The sequence below is a fragment of the Saccopteryx bilineata genome, chromosome 4 (assembly GCF_036850765.1).
Source record: "Saccopteryx bilineata isolate mSacBil1 chromosome 4, mSacBil1_pri_phased_curated, whole genome shotgun sequence".
Lineage (NCBI taxonomy): Eukaryota > Metazoa > Chordata > Mammalia > Chiroptera > Emballonuridae > Saccopteryx > Saccopteryx bilineata.
The window spans coordinates 135,657,192-135,671,550 of record NC_089493.1 but is presented as its reverse complement, the minus strand read 5'-3'; the positions used below and the strand labels follow the sequence as shown (position 1 = coordinate 135,671,550).

Below are 14,359 nucleotides of genomic sequence, written 5' to 3'. Positions count from 1 at the left end.
GGGCCCTGGTTCAAAACCTCAAGGTCACTGGCTAGAGTGCAGGCTCCTCAGCTTGAGTGCAAGCTTACCAGCTTGAGCACGGTGTTGCCAGCTTGAGTGAGAGATCATGGACATGATCCCAAAATTGCTGGCTTGAAGTCCAAGGTCACTGGCTTGAGACCAAGGCTGCTGGCTTGAACAAGGGGTCACTGGCTTGGCTTGAGCCCCCGGTCAAGGCATCTATGAGAAGCAACCAATAAACAACTAAAAAAAAAAAAAGTGAAGCAACTATGAGTTGATGCTTCTAATCTCTCTCCCCCCTTTCTCTCTCCCATCCTGTCTCTATCAAAAAATAAATAAGAAATCAAAGAAGACCAAAATAATGAAGACTGTGTCCATGAATTGTAAGGCTCAATAAATCTCCTTCAACTGATCTATAGAGTCAATACAATCGTAATAAATATCCAGGCACACACAAAAATTAGTTGTACTTTTATTCGCTAGTCATAAACATCTAAAAACAAAAATCTTAAAAAGACAACTCCACTGGCCAGGCAGTGGCACAGTAGATAGAGCATCGAACTGGGACACAGAGGACTTAGGTTCAAAACTCCAAGGTCACTGGTTTGAGCATGGGCTCATCTGGTTTGAGCATAGCTCACTAACTTGAGCCCAAAGTCACTGGCTTGAGCAAGGGGTCACTCGGCCTGCTGTAGCCCCCCAATCAAGGCACATATGAGAAAGCAATCAATGAACAACTAAGGTGCCACAACAAAAAATTGATGCTTCTCATCTCTCTCCCTTCCTGTCTGTCTCTATCTGTCCTTCTCTCTGTCTCTCTGTCTCTGTCACACACACACACACACACACACACACACACACACACAAGGCCAATTCCATTTAAAATAGCATCAAAAAAGCCTGACCAGGTGGTGTCACAGTATAAAGAGCATTGGATTGGAATGCAGAGAAACCAGGTTTGAAACCCTGAGGCCACTGGCTTGAGCATGGGCTCATCCAGCTTGAATGTGGGCTCACCAGCTTGAGCGCAGGGTTGTTGGCTTGAGTGTGGGATCATAGACATGACCCCATGGTCACTGGCTTGAGCCCAAAGGTCACTGTCTTGAAGCTCAATGTCACTGGCTTGAACCCAAGGTTGCTGGCTTGAGCAAGGGGTTATTTTCTCTGCTGTAGCCCCCCAGTCAAGGCACATATGAGAAAACAACCAATGAACAGTAAAGGAGCCACAATGAAGAATTGATGCTTCTCATTTCTCTCCTTCCTGTCTGTCTGTCCCTATCTATCCCTCTCTCTGCCTCTCTCTGTCCCTGTCACAAAAAAAGCATTAAAAAAAATAAAATACTGAGGAATTAACTTAATCAATAAGGTTCAGGAGTTGTACACAGAAAACGACAAAAATTGCTGCAAGAAACTGAAGACTTAAATAAGCTGAAAGACATCCCATGTTCATGGATCGGAAGATATTGTTAAGAACACAGTACACTTCCATAGACATCCACAGATATAGCACAATACCAACCAAAAAGCCAATGGTCTTTCTTTTCATAAACAGCTGATCTTAAAGTTCATATGGAATTGCAAGGAAACACAAATAGCCAAAACAGTAGTCAACAAGAGCTGAAGTACTGATTTCAAAACTGACTGAAAAACTACAGCAATTAAAGCAGTGTAGTACTGGCATAAATGTAGACATATAAATCAATAGAATAAAAATAAAAGCCCACAAATGAATTTTACAGCTACAATCAATTGATTTTTGACAAGAGTGCCAAGACCATTCAATGCAGAAAATGTAGTCTCTTCAACAAATGTAGAAACAACTAGATATCCTCATGAAAAAAATAAAGTAGAACTTTCACCTTACATACAATAACCTAAATATAAGAGCTAAAACCATAAAACTATTATAAGAAAACACTGGGGTAAGTCTTCATGACTTTAAATCTGACAATGGTTTCTTAGAGATAACACCTGAAGCACAAACAATCAAAGAAAAAAAGCAAATGAGTTGAATTTTATTAAAATTTAAAATTTCCGTGTTTCAAATGACACCATCAAGAAAGAGAAAAGAAAAAGAAAAAAAAAAAAAAAAAAAAAAGAAAGAGAAAAGACAACTCACAGGAATGAGAGAAAGCAAATCATATTCTCTGACACGAGCCTAGTAGCCAGGATATAGAAAGAACCCTCACAACTCAACAATAAAAACACAAACAATAGTTTAAAAATGAGTGAAGCTTTTGAACAGACATTTCTCTAAAGAAGGAATTATATGAATAGCATTTAATATATGAGAAAATGTTAAACACTGTTACTCACTATTGAAATACAAATCAAAACTACAATAATACATCACTTCACAACTACTAGGAAGGCTATAATTTTTTAAGAAAAGTAACAAATGTTAAAGAGTATGTAGAAAAATTAGAATGTAATATGGGACAGATGCTGTAAAAACAGTTTGGTATCCCTCACTAAGACAAACATAGAATTACCATATGATTCAACAATTCCACTCTTGGGTATATACCAAAGAATTGAAAACAGGTGTTTAAACAACAACTTGTACACAAATGTCCATAACAGTACTATTCACAGTAGTCAAAACGTGAGAACAATCCAAATGTCTATCAACTCATGAATGTATAAATTGATAAAATGTGCCATATCTATATGTATTAGTTTCACAGGTCTGCCGTAACAAATTACTCTACCACAAACTAGGTTGCTTAAAATATAACAGAAATTTATACTGTCCTAATCCTGGAGTCCAGGAAGCTAAAATCAAGGTGTCACCAAACCATACCTTCTCCAAAGGTTATAGAGGAGAACCTTCTTCCAGCTTCTGGTGGCTCCAGGTGTTCCTTGGTTTCCTGGGCTGCAATGACAAATCTATGACTCCATCTTTACATGGCTTTTTCCTTTTCTGTGTCTTATCCTCTTCTGCCTTTTATAAGAACACTTGTAATTGGTTTTAGGACCCACTGGATAATACAAGATTTCCTCATCTTGAGACCTTTAGTTCAATTATATCTGCAAAGACCCTTCTTTTGAAATAAGATCACAGTCACAGTTTCTGGGGGCTAAGAAGTGACACATCTTTTAGGAGGATACTATATCATACAATTAAATATTATTCCGCCATAAAAAGGAACAAAGTACTGATACATGATTCAACATGAATGAGTTTGAAAACATACTAAGTGAAAAAAAGCCAAACAGAAAGGCTACACATTGTCTGATTCCATTTATACAAACTTTCCAGAACAGGCAAATCCACAGAGACAGAAAGCAGATTAGTGGCTGCCATGGGCTGGAGAAGGGGAAATGAGTGGTGACTACTTAATGAACACAGATTTTCTTCGGAGTTAATGAAATGTTCTGGAACTAGATTATAGTGGTGGCTACATAACATTATGAATGTACTGAATCTCACTAAATTGTACACATTTAAAATGGTTAAAATGATAAATGTTCTTATGTATATTTTGCCCTAATAAAAAAATCTCATCACAATTGGGTTTATAGCAATCAATAAGCTGGTTTTAAACTTCATACTGAAACTAAAAATAAAATCTAAGCTAGCTGCAAGAAACTTAACGAAGCAGAACAAAATTCAAGACTAGAAATAGACCTACATATCTATAATCAATTTATTTCAATAATGTTTCAAAGGCATTTCAATGGGAAAAAGTCTTTTAATAAGTAGTGCTTTTGTTCACAATAGCGAAGATCTGGAAACAGCCCAAGTGTCCATCAGTGGACGAGTGGATTAAAAAGCTTTGGTACATATATACTATGGAATACTACTCAGCCATAAGAAATAATGACATCGGATCATTTACAACAACATGGATGAGCCCTGGCCGGTTGGCTCAGTGGTAGAGCGTTGATCTGGCGTGCAGGAGTCCCGGGTTCGATTCCCAGCCAGGGTACACAGGAGAAGCGCCCATCTGCTTCTCCACCCCTCCCCTTCTCCTTCCTCTCTGTCTCTCTCTTCCCCTTCTGCAGCCAAAGATCCATTGGAGCAAAGTTGGCCCAGGCGCTGAGGATGGCTCCATGGCCTCCACCTCAGGCGCTAGAATGGCTCTGATTGCAGCAGAGCGGCGCCCCAGATGGGCAGAGCATCGCCCCCTGGTGGGCATGCCAGGTGGATCCCAGTCAGGCGCATGCGGGAGTCTGTCTGACTGCCTCCCCATTTCCAACTTCAGAAAAAAAAAAAACAAACAACATAGATGAACCTTGATAACATTATACTGAGCGAAATAAGTAAATCAGAAAAAACTAAGAACTATATTATTCCATACATAGGTGGGACATAAAAATGAGACTCAGAGACATGGACGAGAGTGTGGGAGTTATGGGGTGGGGGGGAGGAGAGAAAGGGAGTTGGGGGAGGGGAGGGGCACAAAGTAAACCAGTTTTAAGGTGATGAAGGACAATTGGACTTTGGGTGATGGGAATGCAGCATAAGCAAATGTCAAAATAACCTAGATCTGTTTTCTCTGAACATATGTACCCTGATTTATCAATGGGTGACCCCCATTAAAATTAATCAAATAAAAAAATTCCAGGGGCAAAAAAAAAAAAAAGTAGTGCTTGAACAATTGGTCATTCATGAGAAAAAAAAAATGAGCCTTAGACCTTAGCTCTCATTATATACAAAAATGGCTCAAAATTTATGATGGACATCAATGTAAAATCTAAAATTATAAAATTTCTGCAGAAAGATATAGGAGAAAATCTTTGTGATCTTGATCAGGCAAAGATTTCTGAGTTATAACATAAAAATCATTATTCATAATAAAATGATAAATTGGACAAGGTATATTCTGGGAGAAGACACTTGTAAAACACATATGATTAAAAAAAAACAACAAAAGGACAAATCTGTGTCTAACCAGGCAGTAGTGCAGTGGATAGAGCATTGGCATGGGACGCAGAAGACCCAGGTTGGAAACTCAAAGGTTGCTAGCTTGAGCATGGATTCATCCGGCTTGAGCATGGGTTCACCAGCTTGACTGCAGGGTCACTGGCTTGAGCAAGGGCTGACTGGCTCGGCTGGAGCCCCTGGGTCAAGGCACGTATAAGAAAACAATCAATGAACAACTAAGGTGGCTCAATGAAGAATTGATGCTTATCGTCTCTCTCCCTTTCTGTCTGTCCCTGTCTGTCTGTCTCTTGCTAGAAAAAAAAAGAAAAAGATAAAAAACTTGTATCCAGAATATGTGAAGAATTCTATAAACTCAATAATAAAAAAATAAACATTAATTCTTAAATTAATTCTTAAATGGGTAGAAGAGTTGAATAGACACTTCACCAAAGAAAATACACAGAAGGCAAATAAGCACATTAATCACTAAGAAAATGGAAATTAAAATCATAACAACATTATACCCTATAATGACTTAAAAAATAAATTAATAATACCAAATGCTAACAAAAATATAGAACAACTAGAACTCTCATATGTTACTTACAGGAATGTAAAATCACTTTGGAAAAGTTTGGGCAGTTTAAAAATATATATGACACTGAACTATATGACCCAATAATCCCGCTTACTGGTATTTTCCTATGAGATGAAAAATTATGTTCATACAAAAACCTGCAGCCTGACCTGTGGTGGCGCAGTGGATAAAGCATCGACCTGGAAATGCTGCGGTCGCCGGTTCAAAACCCTGGGCTTGCCTGGTCAAGGCACATATGGGAGTTGAGGCTTCCAGCTCCTCCCCCCTTCTCTCTCTGTCTCTCTCTCCTCTCTGTCTCTCTCTCCCTCTTTCTCTCCTCTCTAAAAATGAATAAATAAAATAAAATAAAAAACAAAAAATAAAAAAACCTGCATGTGAATATTTATAGAAGTTTTATTTATAATCACTAAAAAGTGGAAACAACCTATATGTCTTTCAACTAGTGGATGGATATATAAATAGTGGAACATCCTTACAATAGAATATTATTCATTAATGGAAAGGAACAAACTCTTGAAACAACATAGGTGAATATAAAATTGATTAGGCTATGCAAAAGAAGCCAGGTTCAAAAAGGTATATTCTATATAACTCCATTTATATTAACCTCTGAAAAAGTCAAAGCCATTGGGATGGAAAATAGTTCAATGGTTGTCAATAAGGGTTGAGGTTAGGAAGAAAGGTTGATTCTGAAGGGCAATGATCAGGGATAGTTGGAGTGATGGAACTGTTCTATAAAACTGTGGATACATGACCCTGTGCATTTGTCAAATACCATAGAACTTGTACACCACAAAGAGTTAATTTTACTGTATGAAGTTTAAAAAACAGGCCCTGGCTGGCTGGCTCAGTGGTAGAGCATCAACCCAGTGTGTGGAAGTCCCAGGTTCGATTACTGGTCAAAGTACACAAGGAGAAGTGACCATCTGTTTTTTCTTTCCTTCCCCTTCTCTCTCTCTCTCTCTCTCTCTCTCTCTCTCTCTCTCTCTTCTCCCATAGCCATGGCTTGATTGATTTGAGAGCACTGGCCCTTGACATTGAGGATGGCTCTGTGGAGCCTCTGCCTCAGGTGCTAAAAATAGCTCTGTTGTGAGCATGGACCCAGATGGGCAGAGCATCAGTCTCAACAGGCATTGCCAGGTGGATCCTGGTCTGGGTGCATGTGGGAGTCTGTCTCTCTATCTTCTCTCCTCTCACTTAAATAAGAACAACAACAAAAACAAAACAAAACAACCAGGATATTAGGAGAAAGATGAAATTCAGACTATGACAAATTAATCTTAGTCAAATTTAAATTTATGGCCTACTTACTAATTGTATAAAAAAGAATGATATAACTGTGCTGAAATGGTTCGTGCAGGGGTTGGGAACCTTTTTCACTGAGAGAGCCATGAATGCCACATATTTTAAAATGTAATTCCATGAAAGCCATACAATATGTTTAACACTAAATACAAGTAAATGTGTGCATATTATGTAAGACCAATACTATTAAAGTACAACAGATCTCTGAATTCTTTTTAATAATGTTGTTATGCTGTTGCTAACCAATGATGAATAAAGTACTTCCCACCATTAATGCGACTTCTGGTGCTGCATGGTTTTACTGATGGCTTTGTAGTTGGTTGATACATGATGAGGTTAAGCTTCATGCAGGCATTGAGATTTCCATCCGTTAAACGTGATCGTAGGTTGGTCTTAACGTTCTTTAGATGTGAGAAAGACTGCTCACATGGATACATAGAGCCAAATATTGTCAGCACAGCAATACTCACACACCATAGTGTGTGGTATGTGATGGGAAGCACGTTCCAAGTTATGAAAATCAGCTAGTGCACCAGTTGAAGTTTTTCATTTCTCCCCACTTGTGTTTGCTCGCCAACTCTGCTTGCTGTCGTGCAAGTCTTTTCAAATCTTCATTCAGTGACTTGAACTTATTCACCCACATGTCTGAGGCCTTCAGGTCAGCAGCTTGTAGCTCAAAATCTCTGATGGAGACACCGGGGATGTAACTCAGGTTGGCGTTGTCCACTGCACACTCATGTGAATGGGTGATGAACTTAAAAAGATGAGTGTGCTCACGAAATTCTCCAAAGCGTGCTTTGAATGACTGCAGGAGATTAGATGTGAAGCCCACTAGCTGCTGGAGATCAAGATGTTGAGCAGGGTCACTTGCTGTGCATGCATCTTTAAACTTTTCCAGTTTTTCAAAGTGTAGTAAACAACCTGTTTCAATGTCAGCGATGAAGAGTTCCAGCTTGTTTTCAAATGCAAACACTGCTTGTTGAAAGGATAAGACTGTATTTCCAATGCCTTGCTTTTTCACATTGAGCTGGTTCAGATGTTAAGTCATGTCCATTAGATAGTAGAACTTCAGGAGCCACTCAGTGTTAGCTAACTCAGGATGCTTAACGTTTTTCACTTCAAGAAAAGTCTGGATTTTGCTCAGACAAGCCGTGAAACGGCTGAGCACCTTCCCTCTTGACAACCAATGCACATTGCTGTGCAGAAGCAGACTAGGATAATTATTCCCAACTTCATCCAGCAGTGTTTTAAACTGGCGATCATTTAAAGCTCGAGCAACAATAAAGTTGACCACGCGAATGACCAGCGACATCACCTCACCAAGCTGCTCTCCACACATCTGAGCACAAAGCGCCTCCTGATGTAGGATGCAGTGAAAACTTAGGATGGGTCTCTTTACATGTTCACAAAGAAGTGCTACGAATCCTCTGTTTTTTCCCACCATGCACGGAGCACCATCAGTACACACCAAAATAAGTTTATCCATTGGTAGATTTTTTTCTTCAGTGAACTCAGTGAAAGACTTGAATAAATCCTTCCCTCTTGTTGTCTCTTTCATCAGCAAAACAGCAAGACTTTCCTCATGTGGTGGATCACCGACAGCATACCTTGGAATCACGCTGAACTGGGATAAATGGCTTACGTCTGTTGACTCATCCAACGCAAGAGAAAAAAATGGTGCTGCATTTATTTATGTCCTTCACTTGTGTTGCCTCAATTTGATTTGCCATCATGATGGTACGATCGTGAACAGTTCTTGCCGACAGAGGCATGTCTTTTATTCGTTTGATTATCTTGTCTTTATCTGAAAAGTCATCAAAAAGTTCATTGGCAATATCAAGCATGAATGTTTTGGTATACTCCCCATCTGTGAATGGCTTTCCAGTTCTCACAATTGCTAAAGCACCAGCAAAGCTAGCTGAATTCCAGTCACCTTGTTGGGTCCAAACACGGAGTTGCTGCTGACTAGCTTGCACTCTGCACAGTAGCTCTTGACATGCTTTCTTCCTGCTGTTCCCCGCTGGATATTTCGATGCAAATGTAGTATGGCATGTGTCAAAGTGCTGCTTTATATTTGACCGTTTCATCAATGCAATTTTATCATTGCATATTAGACACACTGCAGAACCTGCTCTCTCCACAAAGGTGAATTCCTCTGTCCATTCCTGCTGAAAAGTACGATACTCCTCATCTTTTTTTCTTTTAGCAATCTTCTTCGTCAAAAGGGTTTCTGCACTTAGCTAGCTGACTACTTGATTAAAAGGAGGGAAGTTTACTTCCTGACCTCACAATGACCCATGAACTTTATGCATTATCCAATAAAAATTTGGTGTTGTCCCGGAAGACAGCTGTGATTGGCTCCAGCAACCCACAACCATGAACATGAGCGGTAAGAAATGAATGGATTATAATACCTGAGAATGTTTTATATTTTTAACGTTATTATTTTTTTATTAAAGATTTGTCTGCGAGCCAGATGTGGCCATCAAAAGGGCCACATCTGGCTCACAAGCCATAGGTTTCCAACCCCTGGGTTGGTGAATAAAAGGTTAACCTAAGTAATTCTAGAAAAGTGTTTTGACTGGATGCTGTAAAGCTGAAAAAAAGAAATGCACACAGATACTATACTGTACATAATTGATATAAATTAGTTTCTCAAAGCGGCTTCATTACCAACTCTGACACTACTTTATTTGTATACTAGAGCTGAACAAATAAATATGTGGTAGGTAACAAGAGTCTCGCTTCTTATTGTTGGAGAAAGAAGATATAATTAATTAGGCACAGACAGGGCTGAGCAGGGAGGGTACAGAAGGAGGTGACAATGTAAGTGAGCACCGTTATTGGCAGCCATTGCTGTGGCCATTGTGAGCAGGCCAGACACCTCCTCCTCTTCATGGGCCTTTCCCTTGAATTGGCAACAGTGGGCCGCAGGCCAAGCTGAGCTGACCTGTTATCTGGGCTGGCGGGGCAGTTATATCCAGATTCCATTATGCATAATAAAAGTGAAAACAGCAGAGGAAAATCCTACAGAGAAATGGAATACTGGGTTTGCAGGCTTTAAGAAGTTCTACTTTTACCACACTTGTACATTCTGAAAGCAAAGTTGGCTAAGGCCAATTATTTGGAGCAGGCAGTTGAGGTGCAGTTCCAATGCAGAATGAAGGCCATTCAAAGCCATAAAATGTAGATTCAGGATGAACCTCTTTTTGCTAAGACAAACTTGAATGTGGCTGATGAAAATTTTAGTACTTTGCCCTCTAAAATGACATGGCTAATTTAAACACTGTTTCCTCCTTAAGGACCTTTCTGAAAATCTAAGCAGAGCAGTTGCTGTTATCAGCAAAGAACTCTGACCATGAATACTGCAGAGAGAAAAGTCTTCTGAAGGCAGTCGCTGACTTACCAGCAAATACTGCTTCAGGTCAGGCCACCAGTCACAGACCTAGGAGTGAGCTGCAAACTTCTGACTTTCCTATGAAGTTCAATGGGGAGAGTTAGAATTCAGGTGAGAGTGCCACAGTGTGGTCACCCTGAACAACCATAAGTGAAAGCACTTTTGTTACAGCTGCTACTAAGGGCTGAATGAAGCATCACAGAAATGGGGGACCCCTGGCTCCAGAAGTGTTCCAACTTAACCAACATAGAAGAATAAAAGTATCTCCTCTTATGCTATATGAGAAAGTATCCATAATTAGATTTCAGTACATGATTCTCAGACCCCAGCGCTTCAGAACGAAAAGCAATTTGCAAGCTATGAAAAGCTCAGCAAAGCTGGGTGCAACTCACTGAAGACCATCAAGAGACCCTTAGGGAGCATAGTGAGGGTGGCAGTTGCAGCCCATTCCCTTCTCCAGAACTTAAAGGTCTTCTTGTCAGCATCAACCATACTTCTCAGGTAGGACAGCAGTGTTGTGGTAAAGGGAAAGTACTCTCATATGCCTGATGGCTGCACTAAATTAGCCCTTTCTGGGACAAGAAGCTTAGTTTAGATCAGGGGTCCCCAAACTTTTTACACAGGGGGCCAGTTCACTGTCCCTCAGACCATTGGAGGGCTGGACTATAAAAAAAAACTATGAACAAAACCATATACACACTGCACATATCTTATTTTAAAGTAAAAAAACAAAACGGGAACAAATACAATATTTATAATAAAGAACAAGTAAATTTAAATCAACAAACTGACCAGTATTTCAATGGGAACTATGGGCCTGCTTTTGGCTAATGAGATGGTCAATGTGCTCCTCTCACTGACCACCAATGAAAGAGGTGCCCCTTCCGGAAGTGTGACAGGGGCCGGATAAATGGCCTCAGGGAGACGCATGCGGCCCGTAGTTTGGGGACCCTTGGTTTAGATGAAGCATTCCCTGACCAACAAAATGGCAGAGTCATATACAGCTGGGACCCATCATCCTGTTGTTCTCCTAAGTGAGAGTTTCCAGAGCTGATTCATGACATTTCCTTATCAGACCATAATTCTAGTAACGTGTTTATCTCAGAAGCTGAAAGAGAAGCTACGACTCTGGGTCAGGAAAATTGGACAAGTACTGTCAACGACGATAGGGTAAAACTGTCAGTGTCTGGAGCATGTCAATTTGTAAGTAGTATAGATGGGCCTGTGTCCAGAGAGACTGTTCAGAAAGAGAGCCTATGCTAGATTTTCGAGAAGGGATTCTTAAAGCAGAACATTCTTAGTTCTAAGTTGCTGAACCCCCTTTACTATAAAAGTTCACTGCAGGTTCTGCTGACATGCAGTGAACTCAAACTAAAAAATTAAGTGGGAGGTAGGAAGAACAGTCAAAATGCATCTCCAGTGGATGATGAAGAGCTGTCAGCTTGCTTTTCTGGATTCCTAGATGAGGTTATGAAGTCATATGGCAGTTCAGTCCCATTCAGTAAAAAAGATATCCTTGGAAGATTAAAAGATGTCATTAGTAAAGAATTTTCTAATAGAAAACTATTTATCACTAGGGAAATAACAAATGACTGGGCCAGACATCTAAAATGCAACTTCTGTGTCCTCTACAATAAGCACATGCTGGGTATAGATGATCAGCAATCCTGGATGGTTGGAATTTGCTGAATGACCAGGTCATTAATTAGTATGGTGAGCTGATAATGGACCCAGTACCAAAGTTCACTTCTTCAATATCTTTTTTTCATAGACAGCTGGAAACCAAAGGATATAATAGATTTTAAAAATGGGACTAAAAATGGTGAATTTGTTTAAAAAGTCTTCTGTTGATTCCTCTTCACTTGGAAGTCCACTGATCTCTCATTACCGTGACACTATCTAATTGAGTTATTTCATTTTATGATTCCTAAGGCACTCATTTTAAGTTTTGTGTCGAGAATATAAGAAAGTATTTGTTGACTGAAGCCAGAGAAAAAAACGGACTTGAGTTTCTTCAGGGTTGACAGACTGCTATTACAAAGTGTACTCCACAACAGAAAACTGAGTGACTGTGGTGGAGTCTGTGCTCTGGTACTGCAGGCACCTCGCCTAAGAGCAGCCTTTCATTTCCCCAGAAGACACCCCCAAGTATGAGTACAGAAGAGAATTTACAAGGAGCCATGTGAGTGCTGGCTCATAGACTAACACTCAGCAAGGCTGGGAAGTCTGACCAAGTTGGAGCAGATGGTTTGTTACTTGATCTCCAAACACTTATTCGAATTTTTAGACATTTCAGATCAGTGGTATTAAGCCACTACTGTCACCTCTGGTTTATTTTTGGCCCTTATTCATTTCTCTAGCTAACATGCATTATTTTTTAATATTCAGTTTGGTTTTAGTTGTTTTGTTTCTTTTTCTTGTGACAGAGACAGAGAGAGACAGCAAGAGGGACAGACAGGAAGGGAGAGAGATGAGAAACATCAGTTCTTTGTTGTGGCTCCTTAGTTGTTCATTGATTGTTTTTTCATATATGCCTTGACCAGGGGGCTACAGCAGAGCAAGTGACCCCTTGCTCAAGCCAGCAACCTTGGGCTTCAAGACAGTGACCTTTGTGCTCAAGCCTGTGACCATGGGGTCATGTCTATGATCCCACACTCAAGCCAGCAATCACATGCTCAAGCCAGCGACCTCAGGGTTTTGAACCTGGGTCCTCCGCATCCCAGTCCGACTCTCTATCCACTGCATCACTGCCTGGTCAGGCAGGCTTCAGTTTTAACTATAGATTCCATGTGTCCCCCCCACCCCATATTTAATATTTATTATCCAAACACATGCATATAGACAGAGCATGTAGTACACAGTATTAAAAAGAAAGGCCTAGTAGATTTGGTGTAGCTTTTGAAACTTACTTAGATGTGAATTAAATACAGGTTTAAATTTAATTCTAGAATCTAAAAATGCAGGATGTTTTTGATACAACATAACTCTGAGAGTATTAGGTGTTTCCTGGGCATAAAGGGTAACTACAAGTTGTTTTGCTTACAGTTCTGTCTTACTTACTTTGCCAGCAGTACCTTTCACTAACTTCCCTCTCTAAGTATGTCTTGAAGCGTGCACTGCATTTCGACAGGTGAGGAGGAAATGGCATGAAATAACTGGTGCGTTCTCTTTATAGAAGCAAATCAGAGAATGATAGTAAATGCCTATGTCTCATAAAGGCTTTTGCTGGAACATTGAATTCCCTGTATTTTTGTTTTTGACCCATTATAAAACTTAGTATCTATCAAACAAGTGGTCAAAGAAATGAGAATTCAGCCTAAGATTAATTTACAAGTTGACACTTCCCTTGTGTTATTTCCCTTCAGAAATTAAGATTTGCCAAATACTTTTCTATTTCAGGAGTATTTAAAGTATACTTCTCACAAAAATTAGGGGATATTTCAAAATGAATATGAACTGATAAAATATCCCCTAATTCTTGTGAGCAGTAGATAAACATTCAAAACTGAAGACCGGCTTCAGGTCTTTTGCAAGTGGGTGGGGAGATGAGAAACAGGAAGTGTTAACAGTTTTCTCTCTTATCTCTTCAGTAATCTCAGCAATATCAGGGCTCCTCATTTGGCCTCTGCTTGACCAACCCTGAGACTTTAGCACAGAAGTCCTTTTTTGCTTCTATGAACCTCATCTTCTGCAGATAGGCAGGGTGGCCCTATCCTTACACTAAGCTGCATTAGGGTTAATGTAATGGATCTTGCATCTTTAATGTAGCCTTTTGTAATATTTAAAAGGAAATAAAAGATTCATGTTAAACTAAAAAAAAGAAGATATAAATAGGCAAAAGGGAGAGCTTATGTGAACCCTGGACTAGAGTAAGTTATCAATATCAAGTTACCTAAAATAAAATAAAAAGAATGTGGACTACATCCAAAACAAAAAATTTAAGGCTGCATTAAAATATCCAACTATATACTCTTAATAAGACATATATATAAAAGACAAGAATAAAAGAGTTTAAAGTAAAAGAGCATATAATGCAAACACTATGAACTTACCTTTTGGTTTATTTATAGAGATATATAGAAAAATAAATATAGACATGTGTATATGCATGGGTTAGTATACCTACATTTATTTTCTAGCACTCACTGTTGAAAAGCACTAGAAGAGGTTATATCCTAGCAGCAATGAG

At 39.5% G+C, this 14,359-nt stretch overlaps 1 pseudogene; it reads left to right on the top strand.

Annotated features, from left to right (window-relative positions):
• Window positions 1-7,103: 7,103 nt before the first annotated feature.
• LOC136335551 (sentrin-specific protease 5-like) lies at window positions 7,104-12,375 on the top strand (annotated as a pseudogene).
• Window positions 12,376-14,359: the final 1,984 nt, after the last annotated feature.